The sequence below is a fragment of the Gossypium raimondii genome, chromosome 2 (genome assembly GCF_025698545.1).
Source record: "Gossypium raimondii isolate GPD5lz chromosome 2, ASM2569854v1, whole genome shotgun sequence".
Classification (NCBI taxonomy): domain Eukaryota; kingdom Viridiplantae; phylum Streptophyta; class Magnoliopsida; order Malvales; family Malvaceae; genus Gossypium; species Gossypium raimondii.
The window spans coordinates 18,570,590-18,577,590 of record NC_068566.1 but is presented as its reverse complement, the minus strand read 5'-3'; positions in this window follow the sequence as shown (position 1 = coordinate 18,577,590).

Genomic DNA, 7,001 nt, shown 5'->3' with positions numbered 1-7,001 from the left:
TGGAGGACATGTTATGGCACTACCGCTCTAATCCTACTCATATTATCCCTGTTGAAGAGATCGAGGTTAGGCCAGATTTGAATTTTAAGGAAGAGCCGGTTCAGATTCTAGATCGCGACGTTAAGGTTCGGAGAAGGAAATTCATTCCACTGGTAAAGGTTCTGAGGCATAATCGTAACATTGAGGAGGCCACAAGGGAGCCTGTGGATACGATGTGTTAGTAGTGTCATCATCTGTTCTGATCAAGTAAATTTCGAGGACGAAATTTCCTTAGAGGATAGAATTGTAACGCCCCAAAATTTTAATTTTGGGTATTGTGAATCTGTGACACAAATATCTATCTGCTTTAGTGGTTATGTGTTCTAGGTGTGTTTAGGAAGTCCAAAGTTCAAGCTAGGACTTGGGCAAATTTTGGTATTACAAAATGGGTCTGTTGGTCTGGTGGATAAGTGGAGTGTTGGTTGGAGGGAGGTCATGGGTTCAAATCAATGAGATGGAAAATGTTATATTTTTGCTCCTAATTTCAGCAAGAGTTGTGCTGAACTGGTTTTCTGAGTGGTGGATGTGTAGTGGGAAGTGAGGGAGAGATTTTAGGAGTGAATTAGGGGATTATTAGGGAGAATATTCAAAATCTGATCACTTTTTCCTTTTTCGAAAAAAAAGAGTCATCTGTCTCTCCATCTTTCTGACATTTTCTCTCCCCCATCTCTACCGATTTTTGTTTCTTCCTTGATTCTTAATCGATTTTCTTTTCTTTTCTTTCCTCTACTATCGAAATTCTCTTCTTCCCCCTAAACCTTTCTTTCCTTTTGATTTCATAGCGTTAAGCAACACTTGTACAAATTCAGTAAGTTGTTGGGTATCATTTTAAGAGATCATTTTGTGTTCAATAGTCTAATTCCAGGTTGTGGGTAGCAGCATTTCGCAAGGCTCTCCTCGTGATTTTCGTAAACGTACTAATTTGAAGTTTTTGTGGTAAGTGTTCATCGTTTTATGAGTAAGTATTTTGGTTTTGGGAATTTGATTAATCGCAAGGTAAGGCTGATTATGGTGTTATTTGTTCAATTATAGGCTTTGGAGTGCTCTGGGACTGTTTTAGCATAAAAAAGAACCAGGTGTGTACACAAAACACAAAAATAAGGGATTCGACGAAAAGTCGAAATTGCTTGTTGCTTGGACAGCAGTAGTAGGCTAACTTTGAAAATTCACCATAAATTGTGGAAAACAAATTAGAGGATGAGAAAAATATGGTATTAAAGATATTTGAGCCTAGTTTTTCATAGAAGAAACGAAGTAAGAAAAATCATTTCATATTATGAGAGATTTGAATTTTAGTGAGACAAGTTCAGAATGATTTTGAATCCCCTGTCCTAACTTTGGAAAAGTATTAAAACTTGTATAAAAATAATTATGGGTTAGAAATTATATGTTTAAAATCGTGAATGAGTCTATTTTCAAGTGAAACAAACAGAAACTTCATCTGAATTCTTTAAGATAAGATAATTAATTTTTAGTACAGAAAGGTTGAAACTGTCAAATAGTAGAATAGGGGAAAATTTAAAGAATAAACTGTACTTCTTGGCTAAACCAAAATTTCTGAAACTTTTTTGGTAAGAAGATATGTGAGTCTAGTTTCAGGGAAGTTTCACGGATCTTAATTCAGAATTCTTTAGCTTAAGATACAAACAATTTAGTTACAGTGACTCAAGTAGACAGCTTTGAAGAATCGTATAAGTAAATAATGGAGACAGATATGAAGAATTATCTAGCACGGGTTACAATAAAATGGATCACGAGGCCAAGAAAAAATTTGGGTCATGTGGGCCACACAGACGTGTGGGCTCGCACGGGCGAACATCATAGGCTTGTAGGCCCATTTTCACTATTTTATTGCTAAGGTTGCACAGGTCGCCCGAGTCGACTATGGAACTACTGTAGGGTCGGTAAGCTTACCTAGACCCCTAATTGACTGAAATGATTGTATGATTGATATGATTAAGCCTGATGATGTCTTACTGATTTGATACTGTATGCCCTGTTTACATGCATGATATTATGTTATATCATGTCATATTTGTGTATTACATTGCATTGGGTTGGGGGATTATAATGTTCAGAGGAAGTGTACTAAAAGGCCTCGAGCCTAATTTACTGGCAGCTCAACTGCCAACTACTGGCTAGTGCCACATTCGGTACTACTTGGAGTGTAGGGTTGGGTGGGTTGATTATATCTCCACATAGAGTGTAGGGTTGGATGGAGATGGTGTGTAGAGGCTGGATGGGTAGAATTTTTATGACTACATATCTGTTACTGCTACTAATACTGTGATGGGCTAAAGCCCTACTGCATGACTGTTTTTGTACTGAGATGGGCGAAGGCCCAAACTGGACTGATACTGATACTAAAAAGGGCTTAAGCCCAGACTGTGATTATTTGTTTAGTGTCTGTTCATTTGTATGGGGATTACACATTGAGTTTACGTAAACTCACCCCTTCTGTTTAATCTGTACAGGTAATCCCCAGATATAGGCAGATCGGTGCAGCGGAGGACTCAGTGGTGGTCACACAACTTCTTTTTCACTGTTTACTACCTATTTATGATTTTACTTTTGGTTGGGGGTATTTTGCTGTAATTATGGTCTTTACAAATTTTGGTTTAAAATTTGGATTTTATACGGTTTTATGATTTAAATCTGCTAGTGTTAGGTAAAACTCGGGTTTTCAAATGAAATTAATGTTTTATCAAAAATACCACGAATAAGCAAACTATTTAAAAACTTCTGCAATAAAAATAAAAAAATGTTTTGAAATTGAATAACGATTTGTAAATGAATAATATTTTGAAAACGAACGACACGATTTGAAGTTAACATAAGATAATAAAAAATGGTTAAATAGAAAAGAGGATTTAGCAAAGGCATATTTTTTCGAAAAGCACTACCATGTGACATCGTCAGATTAGGTCATAACGTCTAGGCCGGGTTTGGGGTGTTATAGGAAGTATCTGGCAGTAGATTTGCATATCTGGTGGCTTGCCCATAATATTAAGTATCTGGTAGTGAAGCTGCTATTTCTAGTGGTTCGACCACATTTTGGTGTGTCATTGGTTGGATGAGTTCTGGGAAACTTTGTATGGTGTGTAGTGGAGTTGGGTAGGATTTAAGTTCTAATACCTATATTGTATTCTAAAAATGTTTCATTAATTACGTCATTACTCAATCTGCCATATCTAATTTATAATTGAGTAATTTATATATGTTATGGACTGATTAATATGATGTTGTGATGAATTATTTTGTTAAATAATTGTTATTTAAGACTTACACTGAGCCTTTTTAAGCTCACCTCCTTCAAACTTTGATTTCAGATGATCGAGGCTAGGATGGGTTTGGCCACGGAGGTATTGTTGGTTATTTTTCAGAAAACCTTGCAAGTAGTGGTATTGGAAATTTTGGTTTGTGTTCATGCTTTACGGACTTTAATTTTGGGACTTTGGTTTGGATTTTTTATTTGGGAACTTTGGATAATGTTTTAGGGTTTTCTTTTTGCATGATTTGTTATGTTAAATTATAATTGAAATAATTTGAAGAAACAAAACTAAAATGATGAGACTATTTTTATAACAAAATTTATTATAAAATGTTTTAGGGTTTTTCTTTTTGCATGATTTGTTATTTTAAATTATAATTGAAATAATTTGAAGAAACAAAACTAAAATGATGACTATTTTATAACAAAATTTATTAGACTCAAGTAACAATTTTAAACTCAATACTTGATTTTAAAACCCATTACAACATGTTTGCAAAATCGATGATTTCCAAAGTATCAATATCAATCTTATAATTTTTTCAAAATGACATTTTCATTGTATTGTTTTTTTTTTTTTTTTGAATCTTGACATTTTTATTTGAACGTAAGATCGAATTTCTAAAAAAACACTTAAATAACATAACCTTCAGTTTTTGCAAAGAGATTTTTAATAAATAATTTCTAAAATGTTTTATTGGGCCATGATCATGACCAATGAAATCTTCAAGATTTGGCCATAATGTTTGGGCCAGGTCTAGGGGGTTACAGTAATATAGTTACGACAAAATGGGTAAGTACTCCGAGGATCATACCCAAGGGTGGCGAGCACTAAATTAATTCTAATCTAAGCATAAATAGATCTAATTAGTATTGTAATTGAATTATAGTATGAAGAATTAAAAGAAGGGTTTTGGATAAATTATAATAAAAATAATAAGAAAATAAATAAACGAAAAGCAAGAAAATCAAATAAGAAAATATATATCAAATCTGGGCATGGGTGACTAGATCGCTTTGGTATTCGTAATCAACTGTCATCTTAGGTTTTCTCGTTCAATCAACTAGTCAATACCCCGGTAGAATTTTCTGATATGTCCACTGAAATACTTAGTCAGCAAAAACTACTTATCTTCCAACCTCACAGTTCATACCAGTTTAGAGTTAAGGTATTCACGGATAGGCCATATCAATTTTAGGTTAATTCCTACCTTGATGACTTCCTAAGGTTGTCAGGCCTAGGGTTTAGGTTCTTCTTTTCCTAAACAACTGATTCGTTAAGAAATCCCTACAAAATAGTTAATTATTCATACCTCCACTTGCTAATCCCCCATAGGAGGATTAGTTCATAATGGATCTAGTAAACAATATAAACTTGAATGAAAGAATGAACATAAAGAAAAATTTCAAGAATAGAGTTTAGAAGAAGCCTGATTGTATTGAATTTTAGCACTGAATCCTCACAGAGTTTGAGAATAATTTCATAATCTGGTTTCTCCAAAAAGTAAATAACAATAATAAAAATCTAAAACCTAAGAGAAGGAAAAAACTAAGACTAAATTAAAAATAAAATTATACAATAGAAAGAGGTGTGTCTAACATGTTTTAGCTGAGCCTATTTATAGACTTGGGATAAGTGCTGTCCTTAACCCTAGGTTAGTTGACGTTCCCAAGCATAAATTTGGATTGTATGAACCAAAACGTCCATTGCTAGTATTAATTTCTTGTACAGAGGTGATGTCGTGACACACCAAGTCCTGTGTCGCGACACCGAGGGCAGTATGTTTTGCTTTAGGGTGTCTTTAGAGGTATGTTGTGACACCGTCATGCTGTGTCACGATATCGAAGGCAGTATTAGACTTCTTCAGTTCTACTCCAAATGTTGCAACATTCCATGCTCCGTGTTGCAACTTAGTAACTAGTATCGATTTAATGCACCTTTTAACGGTCTCTTACACACTCATAAATTATATTAGCCCACCTTTAGGCATCATTCGACCCCTAAGGTCAATAAAAGACTCGAATGATACAATTTATTGAATTTAAATAAATGTACGAAAAATTCACTAAATATCAACTAAAATGCTCGTATTCAAGCTCCTTAAATATGAAAACTAGTTTATTGTGCTACACCGAATTACGATAGATCAAACTCCCCCACACTTAAATCACTGATTGTACTCAAGCAACACAAATAAAAACAATAAATGAAAAGACGACCCTTGAGCAAGTATGGTACAAATGTTAACTTTGGAGCACATGAATAGGTATTTTATATTCATATATAATCTTGGCATGAGATATAACTAACTTACCACTTTTGATACCAAACACCTAAGTTCAGTATATTACAAAGCATATAAGCATTAAGGGTCTTAAATGTAGGAATCCATAAATAAATTATACAAGTAATTTGATTATCCTAGTAGAATACAAATAGTCGCAAATGCACTTATTCCGTATAACTTCGAATTCTGAATAAGTTTACCTAGATCACATAGGGCTTTTCGGCTTGTAACGTTTTGAAGCTTAAGACAGGTATGGATTTTGAATAGTAAGCATCAGATAGTTTCAAGTACAAAAATATTTTGACATATCATATTGTCCCCTATTCCCCTTTAGTAACCCTTTCCCGCTCACCACCTTATGTATCCTTCTCTCACCTTCCTTATTTCTTTACATAGGAAGTCATAGCCTAATATACAATTATGGTTAGCTTACGATTTTTTGTGCACTTATGAACAAGTTTTTCTACTTTTGTGACTTTGTCACCCTTTTTTTCTTTTCCAATACATCTACCTCACAAATGCTTTTACTTTTCAAGTACTTTTTCTACTCGTTTTGATTTTCTTCTTGAATTTTTCTTTTGTTACACATATTGGCTAACCTACAATTACTATATCACACTGAACTCTCCTATTTCACTCTATTTTTACAAAATCCGCCATAATGCATCTACTTAACCCTCAATACATATAGCCAGACGTCTGTAGTCATGTAGTTCAGGATCAATGGAAAAGGATAAGTACAAATTGATGTTTTGGCTCAGATTTTGTATGAATGTTCCTCAAGAAGTGTTTTATGGCCTAAAAATAGGTACTAAAGATAAATAATAGGGTTAGCTTTTTGGCTCTGGGTATATTTTAAATAATCTTTTAGGTCATCCCTATGTATCTCAATATTCACAACTCTAATTATCCAAATAACCACAAATTCAACAATTTATCATTCATACTAGCATGCTCGTTTCCTTGTATTCTCCATATCATTTGGTACATTCAATTGCTTTAATGCCTATCTACAGTGTAATATATAGAACTTAATAGTCTAATAAAAAAAATTTAAAATCACCTATCCTCATGCCAAATTTATTGTAAATACAAGCAACCTATGTACATGCTCCTAACCAATCACTTGTATTTCTACAAGCTCAAGCACACAAATGACAAGAAAAATCAAAGAAAAGCATAAAAATTTAAAACAAATTTTCTATGTTACCCCTCACACTTTAGATAACACATTGTCCTCAATATGTAGCCCCTAAAAAGATAAGGAAAAATGTTACCCGATTGATCGTGATAAAACCATAGGCTATTGGTTGGTGCTTCCTTCATTGCTCGTTGCAAGCTCTAATTATTGTGCCTCTGCCATGTGGGGTTCCTACACAGAAACATTAACACAAAACAACTAC